The sequence below is a fragment of the Symphalangus syndactylus genome, chromosome 22, assembly GCF_028878055.3.
Source record: "Symphalangus syndactylus isolate Jambi chromosome 22, NHGRI_mSymSyn1-v2.1_pri, whole genome shotgun sequence".
NCBI lineage: Eukaryota > Metazoa > Chordata > Mammalia > Primates > Hylobatidae > Symphalangus > Symphalangus syndactylus.
The window spans coordinates 32955262-32982927 of record NC_072444.2 but is presented as its reverse complement, the minus strand read 5'-3'; the positions used below and the strand labels follow the sequence as shown (position 1 = coordinate 32982927).

The 27666-nt window shown below is 50.7% G+C and overlaps 2 long non-coding RNA genes across 2 annotated transcripts; both read left to right on the top strand.

Annotated features, from left to right (window-relative positions):
* The first annotated feature begins 5345 nt into the window (after positions 1-5345).
* On the top strand, positions 5346-11195 carry LOC134735579 (uncharacterized). The gene is made up of 3 exons (XR_010118782.1): positions 5346-8790; positions 9042-9190; positions 10899-11195. It is a non-coding gene; the product is annotated as an uncharacterized lncRNA (long non-coding RNA).
* A 27-nt stretch (positions 11196-11222) lies between these two features.
* On the top strand, positions 11223-16395 carry LOC134735580 (uncharacterized). Its single transcript, XR_010118783.1, has 3 exons — positions 11223-13783; positions 14404-14547; positions 15952-16395. It is a non-coding gene; the product is annotated as an uncharacterized lncRNA (long non-coding RNA).
* The last annotated feature ends 11271 nt before the right edge of the window (positions 16396-27666 follow it).

Sequence of the window (27666 nt, the reverse complement as noted above, 5' to 3'; positions counted from 1 at the left end):
TGCGTCGAGAGCTGGCTGGGATTTGAGCAGCACCTTTGGCTTTGAGAAGCTGAGGCAGGTCCATTGTTGTTCACAGCCACTGGGCTGTTGGGTTCTGGGTACCAAACAGTGTCCAAGGTGCTTCAGGGACTCAGACAGCCTGAGTGGCCCTGCCATTCCCCACTTGACTGGCGCAGAGAGAGGCGGAGATTCGCCCAAGGTCACAAAGCCGGCAAAACACAGCTGGGATTTGAACACAGGCTGCCCAACTCTGGGAGCCCTGCTCTTGTAGGGCACAGTGGAGAATGTCCCCAAGGGCATTTTCTGTCCCAGGAGGCAGAGGTAACTTGTTAGCCACATGATCCTGATGACCACCAGGCTCTGCAGCCTCAGCTCACCTGGAGAGTGGTTCAGTGTCCTGTGGCTCTGTGGGCTACACTGGGTGCAGGGGCCACTCCCTCCTGCCCCAAGGATGAGGCCACATGGGGACCTCTACCCACGCAGGCTGCAATTCCTTCCCCGCAAGAAAGAGGACTAGCAATCACCTTGGTCTCAGAGTCCAGCCCATTTCCAGCCGGGGCCATTCCATTCTCCTGAGGTTCTTCTAGCAGCTTCCATCTGTCCATGGAGCTGTCACTGGGTGACTCCCTACGCTCAGCTTCTGTAGAAGCTCCTCCCAGGAATAAGTGGCCTGCCTCTGCTCCTTCTGCTCCATCTGAAAGCTAGAAACACATTCCTCCTAAAAGAAGCATTTAGATCAGTCAGTTGTCGGGAGACAATTCTCCATGACTATTTCACAGTTCCGCATGGTCAGTCCGGGCCCTCTGAGCAAAGGGCATTGGCAAACTAATAGAGCAGCAAGACACTCACTTACATTCTCTATGAATCAACCTGGAAGGCTTCCCCTCTTGTGCCCGGAGAAGATTTGTTTTCTTCCAGAGTCGAGATAAGGTCTCTGTATCAGGAGGGGACAGTGGGCAGATAAGCCAGCCACCCTATATAAGCCCCAGGTCTCATAATTTTGGGGCTCCTTTCTGGGGTGAACCCTCTGCACGTGCGGGCAGCAGCCTGGTCTGGCCACATCACTCTGCGGGCATCAGGGCTGGGGAACTGGTGTTTTAAATGCTGCTTTTGTTATGGGTAATAAAAGTCTTGTTTCCCTAGCCCAAGGATCTTGTGCCTTTCTGCCCAACATGCATGTAAAACTGGCAAGTTAACAGATTAGCTTGCAAACAGGGTAGCCACTGAAAGAGAAAGACAGGGGTCTTCTGGGCTGGTAAGAACTTGAGAGAGCTCCATGGAAATTAGTAGCAGATGTATTGGCCAAACCGTATAGTCAGCAGGGGGGTATGAGGGTACGTGGCCCCCCACTTTGTTGTCTCAATTAGCAAGGGTTTGGGAAGTAGATGAACGCTGGATGTTGGGACGTGGGGTAACAACAAGAAGCCTAAATGACGTATTTGGGGCTTGTTTTCTTCTCCAGTTGGGGGAGAAAAGGTCTTTGAGTCCCCACAGCTGATACTGGGCTTGGGATGAGGCTGAAAAGATTAGAAGTTCGTTTGTTGGTTGCTTTCTCCTCTAGGTGGGAGGAGAAAGGGTTAAGTGTTTCCTAAAGCTGTGTCAGGCCAAAGGCTGGGCCACAGACATCCATGGTTGAGCTGCAGGCATCTGCCATGCTGCTCAAACCTGAAAGTAAGTCAGTCTTGCACAATGGCATGGAGATGTTTCCTCTGCATCTCCCTGATTCACTGATGCCCCTCCAGCCTGACCTCAGCTACTGTGAGGGTTAGGGAGGAGATCAAGTTCTCTGTTCCCAAGGGGGAACCAAAGGCCCTACACACTCATCCAAATATCCTGGGGAACTTCAGGGAGGAGAGGGATGCAGATGTTTATAGTTCTGTTGGATGTGGGCACACAAGTCCTCCTCCTGCATGGTCCCATGGAGGAACGGGATACTGCCTGCAGGGGTGGCTAAAGGTGCCACGGAATGTCAGCTGAAGCTCTGGTGGCATGCGAGGGGCAGGAAGAGCTCTGGGCCAGGACACTCCCTGGATTCTGCGAGGAGCACTGGAGAGGAGGTGGACCCTGGGACGAGGTGCCAAAGAGGAAAGTATCTCTTGACTGTTCCGTTCCCCTCTCCATCTCCTCTGCCCAGCCTGGAGGTAACATGGTCTCCTGGAAGCTACAAGTATAACTGTTTTGTTTTGTTTGTTTTGTTTTGAGATGGAGTCCTGCTCTGTCGCCCAGGCTGAAGTGCAGTGGTGTGATCTTGGCTCACTGCAACTTCCGCCTCCCAGGTTCAAGTGATTCTCTCACCTCAACCTCCCGAGCAGCTGGGATTACAGGCACATACCACCATGCCTGACTAATTTTTTTTGTATTTTTGGTAGAGATGGGGTTTCACCATGTTGGCCAGGCTGGTCTTGAACCCCGACCTCAAGCCATTCTCCCACCTCAGCTTCCCAAAGTGCTGTGATTACAGGTGTGAGCCACCGTGCCCGGCCAACTATAGCTCTTGAAGTGCTGAATTTAATTGATAGGGTTTGAGAGAGAGTGCAGTAAAGAAAAAAAAAAGAGGCCAGGCATTGTGGCTCACACCTGTAATATCCCAGCGCTTTGGGAGGCCAAGGTGGGAGGATTGCTTGAGGCTTGGAGTTGGAGACCAGCCTGGGCAACACACCCAGAGGAAAACCCTGTCTCTATTTAAAAAAAAGAAAAAAAAAAAAGAAAATAAAGGTCTAAGGGACATTGCACATGCTGCCTTTTGGGCCCATTTACTGTTTCTGCTGCTTCTGCTACATCAGGAACTGTTGTGGGAGCTGATGTGTTGCTTTGCATTATGTGGTTGTCATTTTCCATCTCATAAGTGCCAGAGGGGATTATCTGGATCAGTGGAGAGCTGCATTTCTTTCTTTCTTTTTCTTTTTCTTTTTTTGAGATGGAGTCTTGCTCTGTCACCCAGGCTGGAGTGCAGTGGCATGATCTCGGCTCACTGCAGCCTCCACCTCTCAGGTTCGAGTGATTCTCTGCCTCAGCCTCCCAAGTAGCTGCATGCGCCACCATGCCCGGCTATTTTTTTTTGTATTTTTAGTAGAGACGGGGTTTCACCATGTTGGCCAGGCTGGTCTTGAACTCCTGACCTCAGGTGATTCACCCGCCTTGGCCTCCTAGAGTGCTGGGATTACCAATGTGAACCACCGTGCCCAGCTGGAGAGCTGCATTTCTTTGTGTTTGTCCTGGAGTGCAGTGGCACAATCTCGGCTCACTGCAAGCTCCGCCTCCCGGGTTCACGCCATTCTTCTGCCTCAGCCTCCTGAGTAGCTGGGACTGCAGGCACCCGCCACCACACCCGGCTAATTTTTTGTATTTTTAGTAGAGTCGGGGTTTCACCGTGTTAGCCAGGATGGTCTTGATCTCCTGACCTCATGATCCACCTGCCTCGGCCTCCCAAAGCGCTGGGATTACAGGCATGAGCCACCGTGCCGGGCCCTTTGGAGCACTTTTTAGGTCCATCCCACGTGTGCACCATTGAGTAGTGGGCCTTTGAGCCAAAAAGTGGTTCAGTTCTTGAACTGTCTAGGATCAGATTCATGCCACGTGCAGCTTTCAGGGTGGCGATAGGACCAGGAATTTATATGTAATGTTAGGTGGTTGCTTTCCAAAGCTTCTCCATCTCTGCAATCGTCCTGATACACTGTGGCCCACTTTGGTCCTTTGACCAAAAACCTAGGGCTCTAGTGACCCTGCTCTGACATGCACCTCTGTGAGTGTGCCCTTGTCTGGTGTCAAACGGTGGAGAAAAGAAAGAGGGAAAAGAGCAATGGGGTTTACTGTGCTGTCTTGGGATCGCAGATCCACTAATCAGGGAGAAAGCTCTCCTCCCTCAGTGTTTCAGCTCTTGTGGGTTCCTATTGGGGTCTCTGCCAACACTGTCACAGGGTTTATTGGGGGCTGGAGTGTGAGAATAGAAAAAATGTGGAATTTCCATATTTTTCCTGAGCATTGGGAGGCCTCTTTCATGTTTCTTGAACCAGAATTAGAGGGCTTGCCCTGGAGGTTTCTCTGTGCCAGGACCTACCTTTGTTTTTCAAACTGCATTGTGTTCAGGCCAGATGATCCTGGAGAAGAACATGGTAAATCACCACCGGTTTGGTGGTACTTTGACATCTGGTTTTCTTTCTCAATCTGCCTGCTGCAGTTTACTTTTCAGAGTCCTCCAATAACTGGTCCATGCATATGTTCAGGTGTCACAGTTGTGTCCAGAGGGAGAGACTGGGTGGAATGCGCTTACTTCATCACACCTGAAGTTGGAATCCTTCCCTTGATTGTTTTAAAGATAACTTCACTGGGCCGGGTGCAGTGGCTCACGCCTGTAATCCCAGCATTCTCAGAGGCCAAGGTGGGTGGATCACTTGAGTCCAGGAGTTCAAGACCAGCCTGGCCAACATGGTGAAACCTCATCTCTACCAAAAATACAACAAATTAGCCAGGCATGGTGGTGCACTCTTGTAATCCCAGCTACTCCAGGGACTGAAGTGGGAGAATCGTTTGAACCTGGGAGGCAAAGGTTGCAGTGAGCCGAGATTGTGCCACTGCACTCCAGCCTGGGTGACAGAGTGAGACCCTTTCTCAAAAAAAAAAAAAAAAAGATAATTTCACTGTATGAAATTGTAGGTTGACTTATTTATTTATTTATTTATTTATTTATTTATTTATTTATTTTTTGAGACAGAGTCTCACTTCTCACTCTGTCACCCAGTCTGGAGTGCAGTGGCACAATCTTGGCTCACTGCATAGGTTGGCAGTTTTTTGTTCCTTCAGTACTTTAAAGATGTTGATCCACTGTCTTCTTGCTTGAATCATTTCCCCTAAAAAATCAACTGTCATTTTAATCTTTGTTTCTCTATATGCAACATATCTTTTTTCTCAGGCTGTTTTCAGGATATTCTCCTTCTCACTGGGGTTAAGCAGTTTGATTGGGATGTGTCTGTATGTTTCTTGTGTTTGAGGTTCATTGAGCTTCTTGAATTGGTGGGTTTCTGGTTTCTGTCAAATTTGAAACATTTTCAGCCATTATTTCTTCAAATAGTATTTCTGTTCTCCCTCTCCTCCTTTGGAGATTCCAATTACATGTATATTAGGCTGCTTGACATTATTCCCAAACTAATTCTTTGTTAGGTTTTTAAAATTATTTTTTTCTCTTTGTGTTTTGTTTTGGATACTTTGTATTGCTGTGTCCTTATGTTCACTGATCTTTTCTTCTGCAATGTTTAACCTGCTATTAATTCTATCCAGTGCATTTTTCTTTTTTTTCTTTCTTTTTATTTATTTATTTTTTTGAGACAGAATCTTACTCTGTTGCCCAGGCTAGAGTGCAGTGGTGCAATCTTAGCTCAGTGCAACCTCCACCTCCCTGGTTCAAGCGATTCTCCTGCCTCAGCCTCCCAAGTAGCTGGGATTACAGGCATGTGCCACCATGCCTGGCTAATTTTGTATTTTTAGTAGAGACAGGGTTTCTTCATGTTGGTCAGGCTGGTCTTGAACTCCTGATCTCAGGTGATCTGCCTGCCTTGGCCTCCCAAAGTGCTGGGATTACAGGTGTGAGCCACCCCGCCTGGCCAAAGTTGTAATAACGTTTTAAACATTCTTGTCTGCCAATTCTAGCATCTATGTCAGTTCTGAGTCAGTTTTGATTGATCTTTCTTCTTACCACGGGTCATGTTTTCATGCTTCCTTGCATGCGTAGACTGTTTTGATTGGATGTCAGACATTGACATTTTATTTATCGATTCATTTTTTGAGATGGAGTCTTGCTCTGTGGCCCAGGCTGGAGTGTAGTGGCGCAATCTCAGCTCACTGCAGCCTCCATCTCCCAGGTTCAAGTGATTCTCTGCCTCAGCCTCCTGAATAGCTGGGATTACAGGTGTGTGCCACCAGGCCTGGCTAACTTTTGTATTTTTAGTAGAGATGGGGTTTCACCACATTGGCCAGGCTGGTCTCGAACTCCTGGCCTCAAGTGATCCGCCCACCTTGGCCTCCCAAAATGCTGGGATTACAGGCGTGAGCCACCGCGCCTGGCCGACATTGACATTTTATGTTGTTGGTTGCTAGATTTTTGCTGTTGTTGTGATCATTTCTAACGTATTCTTGAGCTTTGTTCGGGGATGCAGTTAAGTTCCTTGGGAACATTTTGATCTATTCAGAGCTTGCTTTTAAAAATTTCAAATCAGTGTTTGGTCTAGGGTTAATTATTTCCATGACGGAGGCAAGACCCTTCTGAGTAGTTTACCCAATGCCATGTGAATTCTAAGATTTTCCCGTCTGGCTGGTAGGAGCAGTAACAACCCCCACCCTGTGTGAACATGGGGAGCTGCTTCCTCCAATCTTTTTGGGTGCTTCTTTGCCCAGCCTTGAGTCATTTCCTTGCCTACATGCACTAATTGTTGCTTTGCTGAGTGCCTGGAGGGGGCACGTCTCCAGAGCTCTCTGTGCAGCTCTCTCCTGTTATGTCCTGTGAACCTTCCTGCCTTGGCTTCCCTGGACTCGGCTCTGTCTCCTCCACTCGGGGAATCCATTGGTCTCAACCTGGGTTCCCCATCCCTGCACTGCAGCCTGGAAACTCACCCGATGGGAGAAGCTGGGGGAATCTTAGGGCTCACCTTGCTAGTTTTCCTCCTCTCAGGAATATCTGTCCTTTGCTGCCTGGTGTCTCATGGCCTGAAAACCATTGCTTCATACTTTTTTTTTGTTGTTGTTATTTTGATTGTTTGGTTGGGAGGGTACATCCAATCTCTGTTACTCCACTTGGCCAGAATGATTAGTCTCTACCTAATCATTTAATCAGGGTGAAAATGTCAAGAAAATGACACTAACATTTACTGAGCACTCCCAACATGCCAGATGCAGTGCTAAGAACTTCATTTTTCTTATCTGTAGAATCCTCACATTGATTTGCATAAGCTGGTGATATTATGACACCATTTTCTACGTGAGGTCCCTGAGTTTTGCAGAGGCCATGGAGCTAGTTAGTGGTATAATCGCCACTCAAGCCCTGGTCAGTGGGGCTCTTAGCCACACTGCCCTAATGGTGGGCAGGTGTCATGCTGCAACAGAAGCTCCAGGATGCTCTTTTCAGGGGCCGTTCCAGGACACCGAGGGCTGTCTTTGAATGGAATTTGACAGTATTTTCTGTGGGTCTTCAAAAACAGAGGTGGCCCTTCTCGAGACGCTTACAGTAAACGTCTGGTGATAACCTTAATTTAATCATTAACTTTTTACTTCCTTATCCCATCGTGTGGTCTTCCATTGACTTGAATTTCTCCCAGGGTTGGACATACGAAGGGGCCATAGAGGTCTGGCCACAGTGAACACCCTCTAACTTTACATGTGGGAGCACTTCTCCGGAGTTAGTAGCAGAAGGTCCAATGTGAAATAGCTTAACCACAGAGATCTATTATGTGAGCACAGGTTCTGAGGCAAGGTGGGCTGCAGGCACCATGTGATCAGGGCTGCATCTCCCTTCCCTTGACTCTACCTCCCCTTGTCCTGAGGCAGCCTCCCTCACGGCTTTAGGATTGGCCGCCTGCCTGCTGCAATGAGGGGAGCTTGCTCATTCACACCTGGTGGGAGGACAGGTGGAGTGAAAGTCCTTCTCACCTCTCTGATTGGCCAGCCTAGGGCATGTGCCTGCTCCTGGACCTATTAGAGTCACCAGAGGGAGTCTGTGTGCTGATTGGCTGAAACAATCCCTGGCAAGGAGGATGACATAATGTGATTGGCTAATTGGGATCCGTCCAGAATGAGAGATGCGCTCAGCCTCCCAAGTCCATGGGCAGTGCAGAGAAGGGGCCAATCCTTTCGGTTTGGGTGCCAAACCCAAAACTGGTTCCTATAGGGAAGGAGGCAGTGGAGAAGGCAAACGGAATGGCTGGCAAAGCTGTCAACCAGGTAGAGGTGGATGGTGCAGCAGGTGGAGAGCCAGGCCTTGTCCCGGGTCGTCCAGCACCTCACTGTGGGCAATGGGCAGCTCCCAGCCCAGGTTCCCTTCCTGCTCCTGCAGACTGGGAGGACTGCAGGACTAGCTGCACAAGACAACTGGCATTTCTCGGGTTCACGCTTGGTGCTGGCTCAGCATGATGTGAAGGCTGCGTGTGCACCGTCCCATCCCGGAGCCTCCCGACTTCCCTTGGAGAGGGGATCATGATCACTTCAGTTTAGGGATAAGGAAACAGGTGTAGAGAGGTTAAGAAACTTGCTCCAAGTCAAACGGCTGGTCAGCAACAGAGCTGGTGCTTATGCCTGTGTCCCTGGGACAGGCCGTGTCCCTGGCAGCCCTAAACCAGGACACCCACCTGGCTGGGATAGGAAGGGCAGCACCACTGTCTGGGGTCTCCTCCATCCCCTCCCTTAGGACCTGCCTAGAGTGGCTGACTGAGAAATCCTCAGGAGGATGCGACGATGACTGATGCCTTCAAGCTCCCACTGGGCACACACAGGCAATTCCTCCGTGAAAAGAGATGAATTCACAAAGGAGAAAGTGTATAAAATATTAAGAAGACATTAAGCTGAGAACACGTGAACCCCTGGGCAGCGAATGCAGGAGGTGGTGGCTGTGCCTCTGGATGCTGCAGCTGGGCTGGAGCCCTCTCCCTGCCACCATGGAAACATCAATATCAGAAACAACAGTCCTGGTTAGCAGCATGCTCATGCCATGTGCCTGTCAGTTCTGCAAGCATTTGTTGGATGTGAAGGTTGATGTGATGACCACGCTGCCCACAACAGGTCAGCACATTCCCAGGACAGTCCTGAAAGGTGGGTTCTCTTTTTTCCATTATCCAAATAAGGTCAAGGACTCAGAGAAGCCACATAACCTGGCTAGGAGGAGGGTTCAAGCTGGGTCTCCCTGTCCCCAAGCCACACTCTGGAACCCCCTCCTGATGCTGAATAACGGGTCCCCTCCCCACCTCATTCTGCCCGGGACACGTGGCTGCTTAGGGCTTCTATGCCCCAGAAACCAGGTGGCTCTTTTCCTCCTAGTCCCTCTCCTAATTGTTGTGTGGCAGGGAAAAGGGTGCAGACAGCTGAGGCTCCTCACTTCCCGCTCCAAAGCTCAGAACCTCCCTTCCCTCCTGGATCCAACAGAAGCAGCGGCCGCTGCTGCCTGTGCTCTCAAACTTGTCACCCATGGATGTCGGGAAAAATGCACATAAAAGTAAGATTATGATTTTTTTGTAAATAAGTGGTGCAGCAACTCAGATCTGATTTGGGCCGTCAGCCCAATCCAGCAGAGAGAGAGATGGCTGCTGAAGTATTTGCGTGTGTTCTCAGGGAACGTTTATTGTGGAAAGCTGGGCTCCAATAAAACTTTCATATAAATTATTCATTATGGAATTCAGATGAAATGCCAAAAACCCTCCCACTAAGGGACTGCCTTTTTTATTTTATTTTTTTTTTTTAATTACTTCTGAAGAGAGAGTCTTAGCATCTAACGCCATCAGATGCTACTTAGTGGGGAGAAATGGATTGGTCTGCTGAGAGAGTACTGACCTTATGTGCGGGTCTCTGAGGACACTTGGCTTTTCTTAAAGGAGCTGGTGGACCACATGCCAACCTGCCTGGGAGCTCTGATTTTCTGAGGGGCACTGGGAAGTGGGAGTCCCTGTCTCTCTTGCTGCCTGTACTTGAGAGGAAAGTGGGTGGCGCCTACAGCACAGCCCTCTGAAGTTCACAGGGCACCCTTTGGGCCCAATCCAGTGGGTCTGCTCTGGGAGAGAGTTGGGGCAGGTGCTATCTCTCTCTCTCTCTTTTTTTTTTTTTTTTGAGACAGGATATCGCTATTGCCCAGCCTGGAGTGCAGTGGCACTATCAGCTCACTGCAGCCTCCACCTCTGGGGCTCGAGTGATTCTCTCACCTCAGCTTCCCGAGCAGCTAGGACTACAGGCATGAGCCACCACGCCTGGCTAAGTTATGTATTTTTTTTTGGAGAGACAGGGTTTCACCATGTTGCCCAGGTTGGTCTCAAACTCCTGGGTTCAAGTGATCTGCCTGCCTCAGCCTCCTAAAGTGCTGGGATTACAGGCGTAAGCCAACACGCCTGGCCTCTCTCTCTCTCTCTCTTTTTGAAATAGAGTCTTGCTCTGTCCCCCAGGCTGGAGTGCAGTGGCTCGATCTCAGCTCACTGCAACCTCCTGGGTTCAAACAATTCTCCTGCCTCAGCCTCCCAGGTAGCTGGGACTATAGAGTCATATGCCGCCATGCCTTGCTATTTTTTTTTTTTTTTTTTGTATTTTTAGTAGAGACAGGGTTTCACGATGTTGGCCAGGCTAGTCTTGAACTCCTGACCTCAAATGATCCACCAGCCACAGCCTTCCAAAGTGCTGGGATTATGGGCGTGAGCCACTGTGCCCGGCCTTTTTTTTTTTTTTTTTTTTTTTTTGTGAGAAGATGAAGGCTCAGAGATTGTTATGGGCTGAATTGTGTACCCCCTTACCAAATCCACATGCTGAAGTCCTTATCCCCGGAACCTGTCAATGTGGCCTTATTTGGGGATAGGGTCTTGACAGAATTAAGTTAACATGAAGTCATTCAGATGGGCCCTAATCTCATAGGACTGGTGTCCTTCTAAGAAGGGGAGGTTTGGACACAGACATGCACAAGCACACAGAGAGGCCATGTGACAGTGAAAAAAGCCATCTGGGAGTCAAGGAGAGAGGCCTCAGAAAGAACTAGCCCTGTCCACACCTTGATCTTGGACTTCTGGCCTCCAGGACGGGGAAAGAATAAGTTTCTGTTGTTGAAGCTGCCCAGTTTGTGGCTTCAGGAAACCAACAGAGATGAAGGGACTTTTCAAGATTTGCCTTAGTGGAGCGGGACTCACCGCCTTGGCCGTGCGATCCCGCCTGCTGGTGTTTTTCGGCAGGAGGAAGTGGGACCTCACTTTGCCAAGTCACCCTGAGGCCCCACTTGATGCCAGGACGCAATGAGAGAGAAGCTTAAACAGGAATTCTGCTAACGTCTTTATTTCTTCCCTTTGAAGAACCCTGGAAAGCTCTCTGTAAATATTTGCGAAGTTAATTTCACAACCCACAAATGAATACATGAATGAATGAGTGAGTGAGTGTCAAACAGCGCTGTCCCGACACCTGCCCTGTGTGTTCAATGACTAGATGTGACTTCCTCTAGGGCCCTGAGGCAGCCATGGCCTCAAGTCACTCCTGTGCCCTGAGGGCAGGGATGCCAAGGGGTGAGGTCCAGTGGGCTGCTCCGCCCTCAGCGCTGGGGCCTCTCGGGCTCAGCGTTCGGGAAGAGTTGAGGTCTGCCCTCCGAAGCAGTCACTGGTGGGAGAGGAGGGTGAGGGACATGACGCCCAGAGATGTAGCCGCCGGGCAGCCTGGGCTTCGCTTTTCCCTTCCAAGGCCTTCCCTGCATGGCGAAGTGGCTGGCTCTGTTCACATTCAAGCGTTGCCCAGAACAGCTTCGCGTGCACCTCAGATGATCTTTTAGGGGTTTTTAAATTTTCATTTTTTAGCAGTAGTTATTATTTTCTTTTCCCATAGGGAGAAACAGGTGGTGCCTAAAAAAAAAAAAAAAAAAAAACCTCTGACATTTATTGGGTTTATGCTGAAAATATTGAACAGTTCACAAAGGGGCCTTTGATCCTGAGAACCTTTCAGATCTTTGGTGCTTTTGTGCTCACCGATTCCAGGCCAGTACACCAATGCTCCCACAGCCTTGAAGCCCAGCGGGAATGGGCTGGTCCAGGCTCAGGAGCCCCGTGCCTCTCCCTCTCCTTTCTTCATTTTCCACCAGCTAAACGTCCCTTGCTCCGCCCCACTGCATCCATACACGTGTTTTGGTTTCGATTGTTTGCTGACACTTTTTGTTAGCAGCTCATTGAAGATTTCCAGTCTGCAGTAAGGACTCAGCCATAGAACCTTCTGGAGTCCCTGTAGCCTGGCTGAACCACCAGCTGTCCCGTGGCCACAGCCAGTCTTGCCCATCCTACATTCAGTCTGCAGGGAACATTCTTTCCCTCCACACCCGCACTTCCCCGAGGCCAGCCCAGTCCAGGCTTTGGGGTCTGCCTGGCTGTCTCCTTGTCCTCCACTGCCCCGCCACCCCTGTCCCCAGCCTGGACCCAGAGCACAGTGTCCTGGCCTTTGTCAGCCTCCGTCTATCCCCGCACCTCAGGGCCTGGTCCCTGAACCAGTGCCTGACTCAGTGACAGTCACTCACTCACTCTGTCCTCAGTGAGTGACAGGCTCTCAGATCACCACGTAAATGAATGAACTTCTGGAAGAAAGAATGACAACATGGGTGTTTAAACACATTTGTTCATTCAGCGTCTACTCTATCTTTGGAATGATGCCTTCTTTCCCCTCTGAAAAGAGCAGCATTTGGGGAGAGAGGGAGGCCTCGCTGGCGGGATTGGCAGAACCCAGGATGGAAGCCTGCCACGCCAGACGCCAGACACGCCAGGGTTCCCGCACACCTGTTCCCAATCGCAGGAAGCGGAGAGGCCGCCTCCTCCCTCTTTGTTTGTGTTTTCCCTCTCCCTCTGTCCCTTCCACATGCCCCCACCCTGAGTCGGGATCTGTGCCTCGGTATAGACTGCAGTGAGTTTTGACCTCCTCCTCGCCATCCTCCTTGTCTTTTATTTAAAAGGCAGCAGAGATGGGGACTCTGGTCTCTCTCCCTGCCCCTCCCGCCAACAGCTGCACAGCATGGAGTTCACTGTTCTGTGGCTCTGGGCCTTTGTGTCTGGGCGCCCGTAGTCCTGAGCCCTGAACAGTCGGGAGAGGTGAGGGCAAAGACAAGAGCGAGGTGACGGGACAGCCGCCTTGTCCTCAGCGTCCCTCCAGGAGCCCCTCAAGGTTGGAATGGCAGGAACCAGGTCCTTCCTGGAGCCTCTCGTCTCTGCTAGGCAGTGATGTGTTGTAACACGTTCCTGGAGCCCTTCCTCGCCATCTGTCTCCCGAGCTGGATTATCACTCCACTCCGAGAGAGGGGTTCCAATTTGCAATTGTAAATTGTCTTTTTCCCCCCTTTTCACTCCACATGCAGGGACTCTGACAGCTTGAAGGGGCTGTCGTGGTTTGCAGTGAGCATGGCTTGTTTTCCATACGGCACAAAACACATTCCCTCTGGAGTCCCTGGAGGGACGGGGACAGTCCCCAGGGGTGCTGGGTGGGCGGTGGAGGCCAGGTGAGTAGGAGGCTGCGAGGGAGAGAGGCAGATGCTGGACACATGGTCTTTCTCCAAGTTGACCTCGGGCTGATTCCAGGACTCGACCCTGGGCTCCCCCTGATGAGCCCATCCTGACGAGCTCATGTGTGCAATGAGGTAAGAGCGGATGGCACCGGTGGCACCTGAACTCTCGCCTCTCTTCCTCTCCTATGAGAGCCTTTACACCACGGGGCAGGGCCAGAGGGCTTCCTTGCTACGCAGCTGGGCCCTATCACTTCCCCCGCGTGGCACCCTTCACGCTCCTCACCCTGCTGGGCCCTGCATAAGGCCTGCTGCCCGCAGCCTGCTGCCCTTCTCTGTCCCGGGGGACACTGACCTCCTCATCATTGTGCCTCGAACACACCAGGGCACCTTTCACAGGCATCTGCCCCGCAGACAGCTTCACTGCTGAATTCTACTAAACATCTGAAGAGGAGTTAAGATCAGATCTTCACAAATACCTCCAAAAGACGGGAGGAGAAAATGCTTCTCAGCGCCTTTGAGTCCAGTGATCCCTAGGTGCCATAGCTGGACAAAGATACCACAGGACAAGGAGCTGGCAGGCACAGCCTCTTCCAGGTCTCACTCTCCCCGGAGGCTCCCTCCCGCCGCTGGCCAGGGCCTCTGCTTGAATGCCTGCCTGGGAGGTTTCCTGATTGTTCTAGCACCGGCTGCTCAGTGCCCCATCCCTCACCCAGCATTGTTCCCCTCCCTGTGGGGTCCTGCTGGGAACATGTGCCTGGCCCATCTGTCCGACGCTGCCTCCCTGTCTCTGTCCCTGGACCGATGCTCCCGTCTGGTTGACTCTTTCTCTCATGTTTGCATCGGCTGTACCCAGAGCGGCACCTGGTTGCCAGAGGGCACCTCTGCTTGCGTGGCATGTAGCAGAGATAATGGCTCCCAAGATCCTTGGCCGTGGACTTGTCCCCTCATAGTCAGGGTGGGGTGGGCCTTGCCTCTGTTCCTGGAGCTGTCCCTCCCATGGCCTTCGATGGCACCCCTGCATGGGTCCTCACCTCCCGCACCCCTGCGTGGGTCTTTACCTCCCGCATCCCTGTGCGGGTCCTCACCTCCTGCACCCCTGCGTGGGTCCTCACCTCCTGCACCCCTGCAGAGTCGGCTGCATCAACAAGGTGCATCGATCTGGCATGTTGCTGGCTACAAAGCCCCTTTGCTGCCTCTTCTGCACCTTGTTACAGGGTCGATCTGCACTGAGGTCAGCAAAATGCTTTTGGCTCCTACTGAACAGAGAAGGAAACTGAGGCTGGCACGTCCCCAGATGGAGACGGCGTTCACGACAGCCAGGGGCCAGGGGATGATGAGCTGGTTTGTCCCAAGAGAAGGTGAAGCTTGTGACATGTATGAAGCATGGGTGGGCAAGGTGGCACGAGGGCACCCAGGGCCAGTCCAGTTAATCCTCAGGTTTGAGCTCAGGACCACCAGAGCCAGGGCCAGGCCTGGTGCATGGACCTGCAGGCCTATAGGGCATCCAGTGAGGGGGTCCCTTTCAGGCGATATAGGGACCGCTCTCCAGGGGCCACTAGGAAATCTCAAACCCACAGTTGGGCCCAGGGCAGCAGCAAGGTCGAGATCAAGAATAATGTCCAGAGGGAGGCTGAGCTTTGTCTAAGGCCTGCAGAGGATCCCTGGGGATGCTGTGGGGTTTTCATAGGCCCTGGAAGGAGTGTGGGATCTGGGAACCCGAAGCCCAAGGTACCATAGGTGTGGCCCAATTTCTAGGGTAAAGACGACAGTTTGGCCTGGGAAACACACCCCCGTTTGCTCAATTTTGAGGTCCGGGGTGTTTTTTCACTGGCTCGGCTTCCCAGAAGGGCCCTGTTCTCCTTGGGGTTTCCTAAAGGCATCAGGGCCTGTTCCTTAGACTTGAGATCCAAGGCAAAGGAGCCTTTGCTCACTTTTAAAAAAATTTCTTTTTTATTGGTGCATAATAGGTGCACATAGTTTCTGCATACATGTAAGAATTTAATACATTAATATAATTTGTAAAGATCCAATCAGCATAATTAAGGCATCCATCACCTTCAATACTGGTCTTTTCTTGATGCTGGAGACATTCAGATTATTCTCTTCTGGCTGTTTTGAAATGTACAATAGATTATTGTGAACTATAGTCACCCTGCTGCTCTAACACTAGGACTTATTTCTTCTATCAAACCATGTATTTGTACCCATCAATCACCCTGTCTTCATCCCCCCACTCCCTTCCCCTTCCCGGTCTCTGGTACCCACAATCTACTCTCTACCTCCATGAGATCCACCTTTTAGCTACCCTGTGGGAGTGAGAACATGCCGTATTAACTCTGCTTAGTTCATTTCACTTAACATGGTGGCCTCCAGCTCCTCCATGTTGCTGACTTTCAGGATCTCGTTCTATGGTAGCTCCACCCACTCCCCCCCAAAAAAAACCCTCCGCCGTCCTGATGTGCCCTGAGAAGGCTGTTTCACAAATAATGCTACGGTCCCCCTTCTCCCCTTGTTCCCTGCCCCAGGGTCTGGGTCCACTCCCCCACACCAGCTTCCAGCCTCCCCCTCCCATCTGCGCCGGCTGGGTTTTGGCTTTAATTTCAACAAACACAGGCAATTCTTCCCACTGGGGATAAGAACTGGCAGAAATATCACAGCGAAGGCAGCCTCCTCGGCTCCTAACAGCCAAGGAAAAGCAAAAATCCATAGGCGCTGTGCAGGGTGTGATTTACCTCCTGAAAAGCGCACATTCCCTCCACTAGGCATCATCATCATCGTGTTGATGTCGGCCCGGAGCGTCCACAGCGCTCCTGACAATGCGAGTCTTCCCCAAATGGCATCTCTTTCATAAAGAGAGACACAGGTCCTGCAATCCAGGGAGGAGGCAGAGAGGAGTGCTCGGCCCCACACCTGGGCCGTGGGACCGGTGGAGTTCAGGTAAAGCCACACGGATGGAGAAACCACTTCATACACTCAGTGAAAGCAGTGTTCCTGATGAGTTTGAGTCAGCGCTGGGAAATTACAGTCAGAATCAACTGCAGCAAATCAACATCCTCTCTGCCCCTCAGTCTTCTCCTCCGCAGAGTGGGCTAGAAGATCAGTGCTTGCTGGAACTGTCATCTCTGTGCTCAGCAGTGATTGCAGTGACTGGCGTGAACAGCCTTCAAACTGGTCCTTGGCGGGGGTGGGAAAGTGGAGGCGGGCACGCCGTCACACAGGTTCCTTATTAGGATTTCTTTCCCTTTCTGATGTTAGAAGGATGCCGGAGATCTCGAGCTTTGGAGGTGGATGGACCTGAGTGTGAGTCATGGCTCAGCCATTTGCCAGCTGTGCAAACTCAGACAAGCTGCTTAAGCCGCGTCGCGCTTTCTGTAAAGCGAAGGTAGATGGGGGATCAGGTATTGTACAGGGTGCATGACCCTTAGGAGTGTCTGGTCCATAGTGAGGGCCCCGTGCATGGAAGACATAGCAACCAGGATGTGTGCTTTCTCTGAGCAGTGGCTTTGCTCCGTGGTGTCCACTGCATGTATACTAATTTTGAGGACCTGGAGCTGGTTTTGAGGACCCTCCCTAGCAAGTACTTAGGAGTCTGCCGCACACAGGTTGAGCATGGATTCATCTCTGGCTTCAACTCACAGCTCTCCTGTTGCTTTCCTTAGGCCGGTGGTTGACGTAGTCTCCATGAGCTGTGTGCATCCTCTGGTGACAGGACAAGAATTGTGTCCCCCCCAGGAAGGTCCCCAGCCTTCCCCCACCTGCCCTCTGTGGAGTATTCTGCCTTGATCTTCTCTCATCCGTCTGTCAGGGGTCCTGTCTTTGTGATGTCAGCATGAAGTGGAATCTGCAGAATGGCTAAAGTGGAGGGAAGACTGAAAATTCATTGGATGATGATAGCAGCATCATTTACAATCACCACGACTTGGAAGCAGCCGAGATGTCCTCTGGCAGGTGATTGGAGAAATGAACTGTGGCACGTCCACACAGACCATGGAGTACTATTCAGTGCTAAAAATGAGTGAGCTTTCCATCCATGAAAAGTCATAGAGAAACCTGAAATGCAGATCACAAAGTGAAAGGCCAATCTGGAAAGGCTACATACCCTATGACTCCAAACCTGTGACATTCCCAAAGAGGAAAAATTATGGGGACAGTAAAAAGAGGAGCTGCCATCATTAGGGAAGCAGGAGCTGAGGAGAGTCAGAGTGACACCATTGAAAAATCTTCTCTGTCTTGAGACTAACAAGGCACCTTCCTTGCCAGTCACAACCCATGGTCCTAAGAGGGTCACAGCTAAGGAGGCAGCTTGGTACTGCCTGCAAGGACAAACTCCTAAAACAACAGAAAGCCCAGATGTCCCAATACCCGTAACAATATGTGCTTTCAAGATAATTATAGATATGCTTTGATGTACTCATGTAGTAGACTGTTAAGGATAGTTTTCTTTAAATCAATAGCATAATCAATTTTGTCATGCTGTCTGCTCCCCCTCACAGAGTCACAGCTTGGTTTAGTCGTTACGTAGACAAGATTCCTATATAAGAAAAACTTAAAACAAAGATGGTGCATTCTCTCGGAAGGTCCCCTGCTCTGTAATGGAGTAGGTTTTAATAAACGTGCTTCCTTCGCTGCACCTTGTGACTCACCTTGAATTCCTTCGTGCGTGAGATCCAGAAACCCTCTCTTGGGGTCTGGATCAAGACCCCTTTTCTGGTAACACCATGGGTTGGGGAGAGGGAAGGATGAATAGGTGGAGCACAGGAATTTTTTGGGGCAGTGAAACTCCTCTGTATCATACTGTCACAGTGGGTCCATGTCATTAAACATTTGTCTAAACTCATAGACTGTACAACACCAACAGTGAGCCCTAATGTGGACTATGAACTTAGGGTGATTGATAGTGTTTGACCATGTCCCCACCCAAATCTCATCTTGAATTTCCATATGTTGGGGGAGGGACCCAGTGGAAGGTAATTGAATCATGGGGTGGGTCTTTCCTATGCTATTCTCCTGATAGTGAATAAGTCTCATGAGGTCTGATGGTTTCATAAACAGGAGTTTCCCTGCACACACTCTCTTCTCTTGTCTGCCACCATGATTGTGAAGCCTCCCCAGCCATGTGGAACTGTAAGTCCAATAAACCTCTTCTGTAAATTGCCCAGTCTCAGAAATGTCTTTATCAGCATGTGAAAATGGACTAATACAGTGATAATGACGTGTCAATGTAGGTTCGTCAGTTGTAATAAACGTACTATTTGGTGGGGGATATTAATAGTTGGGGAGGCTGTGTGTGTGGGGGTGGGACAGATAGTACATGGGAATTCTCTGTACCTTCTGTTGGATTTTGCTGTGAGCCTAAAACTTCTCTAAAACCATATAAAGTCCATTTACAAAAGTATCTGGGAGGCTAAATCTACCTCTATAAGAAATATAAGAAAAGAAGTAGCAGGGGGAGATGCAAAAGGTGAATGGGGTGGGGGTATTAGAGAGGGGATTTCTGGAATTTGCCCTGTGAGAGGCTCTGAGACAGATATAGGAGGGAGAGAATTAGGGCAGGGAGAAAAGTATGGCTGTGGGCTATAAATTAGATCCATGCTGAGGCAGGAGGATTGCTTCAGGCCAGGAATTTGAGACTAGCCTGGGCAACATAGCAAGACCTTATCTCTACCAAAAAAAAAAATAATAAAAAACAGGGCGTGGTGGCACATGCCTGTAGTCTCAGCTACAAGAGGCTGAGCAGGGAGGATTGCTTGAGCCCAGGAGGTCAAGGCTGCAGTGAGCCGAGATCGTGCCACTGTACTCCAGCCTGGGCCACAGAGTGAGACTCTGTCTCAAAAAAAAAAAAAAAAAGTTAGATCCATGATCATTTTCCTGAAGAGATTCGAGGACAGCTTAGTGCTACCTTTGATGCTGTATTCTACTTTTTTTTTTTTTTTTGAGACGGAGTCTTGCTCTGTCGCTCAGGCTGGAGTGCAGTGGCACGATCTCGGCTTGCTGCAAGCTCCCGGGTTCACGCCATTCTCCTGCCTTGGCCTCTCAAGTAGCTGGGGCTACAGGCGCCTGCCACCACGCCTGGCTAATTTTTTGTATTTTTAGTAGAGACGGGGTTTCACCGTGTTAGCCAGGATGGCCTCGATCTCCTGACTTCGTGATCTGCCTGCCTCGGCCTCCCAAAGTGCTGGGATTACAGGCGTGAGCCACTGCGCTCGGCCTATTCCACTTCTTTGAATTTAGTTTCTCATTAAGACTGGACCACATGGGATCCTAGCTTATATCTGGGTTACATTTATAAATTAAATTTAACCCATTTATGCCTAGTGTTCCATTATTGGAACGCTAAGCTTGTAGGAGTAATTTATATCCGACTGCTCAAGGTCATCGGCAAGGTCTGGTTTTTCACAAAAAGTATTTGCTTCTGGACAAGACAGAAGTAGGATTAAATGAAGAGATTATGTGAACTGGAGAACCCCTTTTAGCTTGAAAATACCTGTAGTGACCACAGTCTGATTTCTCCCTCCTCACATGAACCTTTTGGGGCATTTGATGAAGGAGCAGTCACTCCCTTCCTTCCCCAGAGGGGAATAGCAACAGATTCCGGCAGGTGAGTCTGCTGCAGAAGAGACAAGTTCTTATTTCAGCTGCGTGGAGCTGTGTCTGGGGCAGGTCATTGCCTTTGTCTCCTTAGGGTGAACAGCAGAGCATGGATGGTGTTTGATGCCCGCACGAGTGAACCCACTCTCATTTTTCCAAAGCTATTTTTGACCATAAATTCCTGGATCTGCTGTAGAGCTCTCTGCAGTCATGACACACAGCTATTGACCCACCAAAGACCTTGCTCTCCATCCGAGCTGTAGGGATGTAATTGGGAATTGGCTTTTCAGGCAGGGATCACATTTCCAGCCTCTATTATGTCTAGTAGGGCCATGTGACTGAGTTATGGATGAGAAATGTGGGCGAAAGTGATGTGTGCCCCTTCCAGGCCTCACGTCTAAGGTATTTCCTTCTCTCCCTTCCCCAACTAGTGACTGGATGGAGATGACCCAGGAAGGGGCCCTGTAGCCCAGGAAATGGGCTTGTCCTGAACCACAGCTTGAAGGAGAGCCACCGACTGATCAGGAACACTCGATTGGACTTTATTCCAGCAAAATACAAAGCACTGCTGTGCTGGGCCATGGTATATTCTTGGGTTTCTTTTATTAGAACACCTGGCATTACCTTCACTAATACACACTCATATCATAGTAGACATTTTCACTAGTTATAGATGATATGCACTATTTTCCCTTCTGAAACAGAAATTTTCAGCAGCACTACCAAAGGACAGTAGATTTTTAAAAATCATAGAATGACTGGAGTTCATGTCTCTGCAAAGAACGTCTAAGCCCTAAGCCATCCAGAGTGGATGAGGCATCACTGCATGAGTTAAATTACACACTCCAGCTGCTGTAACCAAGAAGGAGTTTCATAGTGGTCAAAACGACATAGAAGTTTAGTTCTCATGCATGTAACAGTCCGAACACAGCTCCACAGTGGCAAGGAGCCAGCGTCCTTTCTCTTGCTGCCCTGCTGTGCTCAACAGGTGGCTTCTGTCTTTGAGTCCAACGTGGCTGCTCTGGCTCCAGCCATCATTTCTATACTCCAGAAGGTGGCAAGTGGGAAGAAGAAAGGGAGAGCTTATGCCTTTCACTTTAGGGACACATGGCCTAGTGCTGCTCACATCACCCTGCTCATCTTGTGTTGGGACCAGAATCTAGTCACATGGCAGCGAATAGCTGTGAGGAATATTGGGAAAGGTCATCTTTGGCTACTTGGCCTCATGACCATCGGAAACTGCTGTACTAAAAAAGGTGGGTTCTGATCACCTTAGTTGGGGATGCTGTGACAAATGACCATAGCCTGGGGGCTTAAACAACAAATATTTATTTTGCACAGTCCTGGAGGGTGGAGATCCAAGATCAAGGTGCTGGCAGGCTTGGTGTCTGGTGAGGGCTTGCAGACAGCCACTCGTTGTATCCTCAAATTGTAGAGAGAGAGAGAGAGAGAGGCAGAGAGAGAGACAGAGAGAGGCAGAGGGAGAGGGTGCAAGTTCTCTTGAGTCTCTTATCAGGGCACTAATCCCATCTTGAGGGGTCCCTGCTCATGGCCTAATCAATCATCTCCCAAACGCCTCACCTCCTAACACCATCACTTTGTGGGTGAGGGTTTCAGCACATGAATTTGGAGGGGACACAGACATTCAGTGTGCAGAGGCTGCCACCGTGCCTCTCTGTCCCCATCCCTTTCCTGATACCTTAGGGTGTGTGTCCCCACAGGCAAGCAATGTCCTTCAGCATCTCTCCCCAGGAGCCCCTGAGCACCCCCTTCCCTCTCACTTTATTACTGCTCCTATCCATACAGGTTTGGGCAGGAGAACAGGAGCCACACTAAGTATTTAGAGGAAAGAGAGACAGAGAGCACAAGCGAGAGAGATTGACTTAATCCAGGAAATTAGAGGCTCACACAGACATTGAAAGGGAGTGGTGAAGGTCAGTTTTAGGAAACTCAGAAGGGCAGAGATGATGAGGAAGCCCCAGAGATGCCCCTGGCAGCTGGCAGCACCCAGTGAGCCATTCCCAGGGAACGCCTGGGAACTGCCAGAGGCTGACAAGCCTGGAACCACTGGGGGAGGGGACCTGGGAAACTGGGGAGAACGTGGCGGTGATGGGATGACGCTGAGTTGAAACAGACAACCCAGTCCAGGCTTCCTCTCCTCGCTTCTCGGCCCAGCAGAGCGGCTGGCTCGTTTGTGGGATTTATTACCAACCAAGGGTTTTCAGGGGGTTGAAAATGGTTCATTATCCCTCCTAGATAATGTTGCCTCTTAGTAGAGGATTTGATGCTTTGACCCAGATATGACTGCTCCTGTGGGCATGACAATATATATTTTTTTCTTTTCAACTTTTATTTTAAGTTCCAGGGTACATGTGCAGAATATACAGTTTGTTACATAGGTAGATATGTGCCATGGTGGTTTGCTTTGAAGCAGAGACTGATGGGTGCGTAGCAAGGCCAGATCCACCCTGCTGTAGCCTCTCCTGAGTCTGCCCCCAGCCCCCAGCCCCCCACTCAGCACTTGGTTTCTGCAATCACCTCCCCTGTCCTGTCTCTCCGGGTATGGCCCCTCTCTGGGTCACTCCCATCAGCATTCATCCTCCTCTCCAGGCATGGGAGGCCTCCGTGGCCCCATGCCCCTGAGCACCGCTGCCCTATTTCTCTGGTCCCTTTTGCAGCCAGAGTCCTCAGAAGAGCTGGCTGCCCCCCGCCTCTCCTCCCGCCCCTCTGCTAAGGCTGTATGTTGGCCACCCCACCCCCCTGCCACATCAGGGGGCCGGCCCTCTGTCCTCCTCTTCTGTTTCCTCTTCGTCGCTTTTCTCATGCTTGGCCCTTCGTCCCTTCTCTCCTGGGCTCCCGGGACCTCCCTACTCATGGGTTTCTTTCTGCCCCTGTCTCTTTCCCTGCATTCTTGTCCTCTTCTTGGCATTCTGTTTTTAGTCTGTCCCTCTGCCATGTGACTGTCCAGTACACGTGAGTACATGGGATATGTTCCCCAAACCGTTGAGGCTGGGCTTAGCCATGTGACCTGCTTTGGCCAAGGACGTTTTGGCAGCACTGCACAAGCAGAGGTCTCAGCTGTGCTCCTGCGGCGGGGCTCCCCCGCTGGGGCTCCTGTCACCTGCCTGGGGAGAACGTGCCCCAGGCACTGCCCTTCCAGAGAGTGTGGAATCCCCGGGGAGGCCCAGATGATCCACAGCCAGACGCTGGCTGAGGTTGAAAAACTGGCACTTGTTGATGTCAGCCACCGAGTTTGGAGTTTCGGAGTGGCTTGTCAGACAGCAGCATTGTAGCACTGGCCGAATCATCCATGAAGACGCTGAATTTCATTTTTATTTTTTGTTACGGCAGCATAACTTTGCTGATCTGGTCTGTGACAAAATAACTTTTTCCTCTGCCAGTCTTTCTCTTTTCATTAAAAAAAAAAAATGTAGAGTCATTATTTACTCCTCCTCCACTCCCTCTCCACTCCCATTTCTACATCACAGTAAGTCCTGAGTTTGTGTCTCCACTGCCACCACCGCCCTGGCCTACGCCTGCACCTGCTCCTGCCTGGACGGTGTTATAGCCCCCGGCGGTGGTGTCCCCGCTGCTGCCCAGGGCGATGCTGACGCTGGGTGAAATTCTTCTGCACACTCCCTGCCTGCGTCCCCCAGGCCTTCTGGTTTCCTGTCGCTCTCCCCTCACACCCACCCCACTCCTCTTCCCTGTTTCCATTTGCACACAGCGCCCACCTCACTGTGCCTGGAATGCTCTCTCTGCCTCGGCACTGCCCACGGCCGGCTCCTCCTTATTGGCTCCTTTCCCACAGGCCACACCCTGGAGAGAACTGCGGTTCCACCAATAAAACTGGAATCTGGACCTAGGAAGGACAGGCTTCATTTGAAAGGATGACTGCAAAGAAGAGAGGTTGACTGCAGTGGGGATGGGGCTATTGCAATGGGACTATTGCTTGGGGGAGGGGACTATTTCAGTGGGGGAGGTGACTTGCAGTGGGGGAGGGGACTATTGCAGCAGGGGAGGGGACTACTATTTTAGGGGAGGGGACAGCTGCTGTAGGGGAAGGGAATATTGCAGTGGGGGAGGGGACTGTTGCTGTGGAGGAAGGGACTATTGCAGTGGCGGAGGGGACTATTGCAGTGAGGGAGAGGCTATTGCAGTGAGGGAGGGACTATTGCAGTGAGGGAGGGACTATTGCAGTGAGGGAGAGGCTATTGCAGTGAGGGAGAGGCTATTGCAGTGAGGGAGAGGCTATTGCAGTGAGGGAGGGGCTATTGCAGTGGAGGAGGGGCTATTGCAGTGGGGGAGGAGACTTGCAGTGGGGGAGGGGTCTATTGTTTTAGGAGAGGGGACTATTGCAATGGGGGACGGGACTATTGACGTGGAGATAGGAGACTCTTGCAGTGGGGATAGGGGCTACTGAATGGGGAGGGGACCATTGCAATAAGGAGAATGATGTGTGTCGAAAGTAAAAGTTCCTCTTCAAAGTTTCCCTTCTTTTTAAAGAATAAATCATAAGTGTTAGAAATAATAGTTTCTTTTAAAGACTAACTTCCTTTAACCCTCCTTACTTTATGCTAATAACTCTTTGTTGGGCCCTATCCTATGTAGCTGTTAACCATGCTCACAGGCATGTAGTACATCCTATGTGCTTGTACCTTAACCAAAATATTTGTGCTGGACCTGCTCACAGGCACACTCCAGCTTGCAGCCTATGCCCCTTCCCTATTTGGCATAAGCAACTTACTCTTTTCCTTTGTCTTTCCATTACTTTTATCTATTTAAAAAAGTTTTAAACTGTTGCCAATCAGGTTTTAGTTTAGATTGTGCAGTCTGGATCCAGCCAATAGAGAAAGGACACATAGCAGGGACAAACTGCGTAAGGGATAAAAATTGCTTCCCTCCTTTGTTCAGGTGTGCTCTTGCCATTGTTCCATCTGTGATGAGCACCCTTTCTGCAGAAAGTAAAAAATGGCCTTGCTGAGAGAATTAAATTGATGTTCAAGTGCTATTTCTTTGTGGCACCGGGGAACAAGCATTCTATTTCTAAATCAACATTTTTACATATAACAATGTGACTATAAGCTCTGCGAGCTCTCAAGAGTTTGGCAGAAGAGGTTTTCTTTCAGCATGGAGTAAACAAGGCTGGGCCATTCTTCTGTCTCCAGTTCCCAGCCCAAAGGCTGACCCAGCATAGGCACTCACTAAATGTTTGTTGAGTGAGTGAATGTGCAGATGTTCATGGTCTTGGGCTGCACGGCTGAAAGGACAGGCCTGGCTGGGGATGAAGTGTGGTTGCGGCAGTGCCCATGGGCTCTTGGGACTGCTCTACCGGCCTGAGTGCCAGGGTCCTGCTACCTGGAGCCCAGTCAGGCCCTGGCTCTCAGAAAAGCTCTCAGGGAAATCCCAGCTGGAGGGGCTTAGAGGGGCTGAGAAAGAACTTCTTGTTAAGCAAGATATGAGCTGAGGGTAAGGAAATGGGGAATTCCCTTCTCCAAGGATAACTTCAGGAACTCAAAGGGGACTGGGAGAGAGGTTTAGGGCACATGACCTTGAGATCCTCACCTCTCCTGGCCTCAGTTTGCCCATGTGGAAATCAGTGGTATGGCATTTAAGGAGGATCTTTCTCCCGGCTGACTGCTGCTGGGCCCAGCGTGGCTGGGAAGGGTGTCCCTGGCCACCTCGCTGTTTGTCCTAGTCAGAGTCTGCAGGGTTCCTCATTTCATTTTCTCCCAATATAACAAAGTAGGGGGCCTGAGACCTTGGACTGGCATCATATAGACTCATTGGATTCTGGAATCCTTGCTCCCTCCATCCTGGAATCTCTGCCCTATATCCCATGCTGTAGGCATCCATGCCCTGTCCTGCAACATGGTTTATATTCAACTTTCCCTGTCTCTTCTCCCCTGAGCTTGTCACTTCTGGAGGGCAGGGGCTGTGTGTGAGCTAGGCTTCCTCCCAAAGGCTCAAGACAGAGCCTTGTATTCAGTAGGTGTTCAGTATGTGCACGTAGATTCTGTTTGATCAAAACTGCATGTTCAGTCTGTAAGCCAGAATGGTGAGAAGTGGGTTGTGTGCAGGGAGGATGCACTTATACTGTCAGTAGTGGTTGACTGGGCAGGAGTCTGTGGGGGTCTTCATTGCATCTGAGCTCCTTCTTTCTCCTTGGTCCTTTAGGGGTATAATTTGAAACCCAGACTCTTAGTAGATGCCTCCTGTGGTCACCCTCACAGTGTGGGGTGTGGGAGGGGGTCCTGCCTGTCAGCTGGGCTGGGCTTGAAAGGATTCAGCCACGAGAATCCATATTCTGTTATGCCCCAGCCTCGAGGGGCAGGTGTATTACCCACACTTTACAGATGAGGAATTGGAGGCTCAGAAAAGCTTTAGAAACTTGCCCAAAGCCACATGGTTAGTGTGTGTTTGGAGCAAGATTTGAACTCTCTCATCAAGTCCCTGTGCCTGCTTGTGTGTGTGTGCGTTCATGGGTGTGCACCCACACAGACGTGTGTACACACATGCATGAGCATGAACATGTATGCCAGTGAGTGTGTACATGGATGTGTCTCTAAACCACACTGCTTGCCACGGTATGTCCCTCACTGAGTGGCTGGCCTGGCTGCATGGGCAACGGCGTGGATTAGGATATCCCAGGAAGCTCCTGGTCCAGGGCCATGAGGAGACTCTGGAGGGAATTCTTTCAGGCAGGAAGCCCTTGGTGCAGGAGGAGCTTGGCAGGAAGAGGCTGTGCCCTCCTTGTACTTTGAGCCTCCTTTTCCCCCACTGCCCCAGGCCCTGGTATGGGTAAAGTCCACCTCCCCAGCCCCTAAGTGGCCTGTGGCTACTGCCGAGCCTCTGACCTGGTGTCCCAGTTCACTTCTCAGGAGGCCTGGGTCCCCCCAGTGCCACTTCAGGCCCAGAGGTGGTGCAGCCTGGGGTCCACAGTGACTCTGTAGGGGTCTCCTCTACCAGGACACCAATCTAACCAAGCCCCTCCTCCCACCCTGTGCTATTCGTTATTTTGTGTCCTTCAACAAGGGACTAAGCTGGCTGAAGGGGACAGAGGTTTGGGGTCACCAACTCCAAGTTCTGAGAAGCCGGTTGGGTGGAAGTAGGTGGCCCCTGGTGTGTATCTCATAACACCTCCCTCCCCAGCCCCAGGGTGACCTGATTACCCCATTGTATTATTTAGATCCAGAACATTCATCCACCCAACTCCTGGGGGCTGAATCCCAACCGGGAGCCTCCGCTTCCCCAAACTTGGGGGAAAAGCCTGGTCTTCTCTATGTCCTTTCCCCACCAACCAAACATCTTAAATCACCCTCGTTTATTTGGCTAATTGAGGAGGAACGGTATCAACGAGTCGTGCAGGTTGGTGAGTTTCTCTGAGACATTAATATTCTGATTCTGAGAGGGATCTGTCTGAATTTCTCAGCTACAGATAATACAATTATATTTCTAAATTCTTCCCCTAAATTAGTACAGATGGTTAAAAATACTCCCGCCTTTTAATTAATCGTTGGAACAACAGTCTTATGAATACAAATGAATCATTATCCCCTTCTACACATGGCGGGGGAGGGGCGGCTGTGGATTTGTCCGTGGCCCTGTCCCTGGAGGTGGAAGGTTGTGGGGCCTCAGCGAGATGGCAGGGCTGGGCCTCAGTGAGATTCGGGAGTTGTAGCCCCCGGGGGTAGAAACAGGGGTCCCCCCCAGCCCATTCTTTTTAGTCCTGCCTCTTTGTTTTTTGAGACAGGGTCTCACTCTGTCACCCAGGCTGGAGTGCAGTGGTGCTGTCTCGGCTCACTGCCACCTCTGCCTCCTGGGTTCAAGCAATTCTAGTCCCTCAGCTTCCCAAGTAGCTGGGGCCACAGGCACACCCCACCCCACCC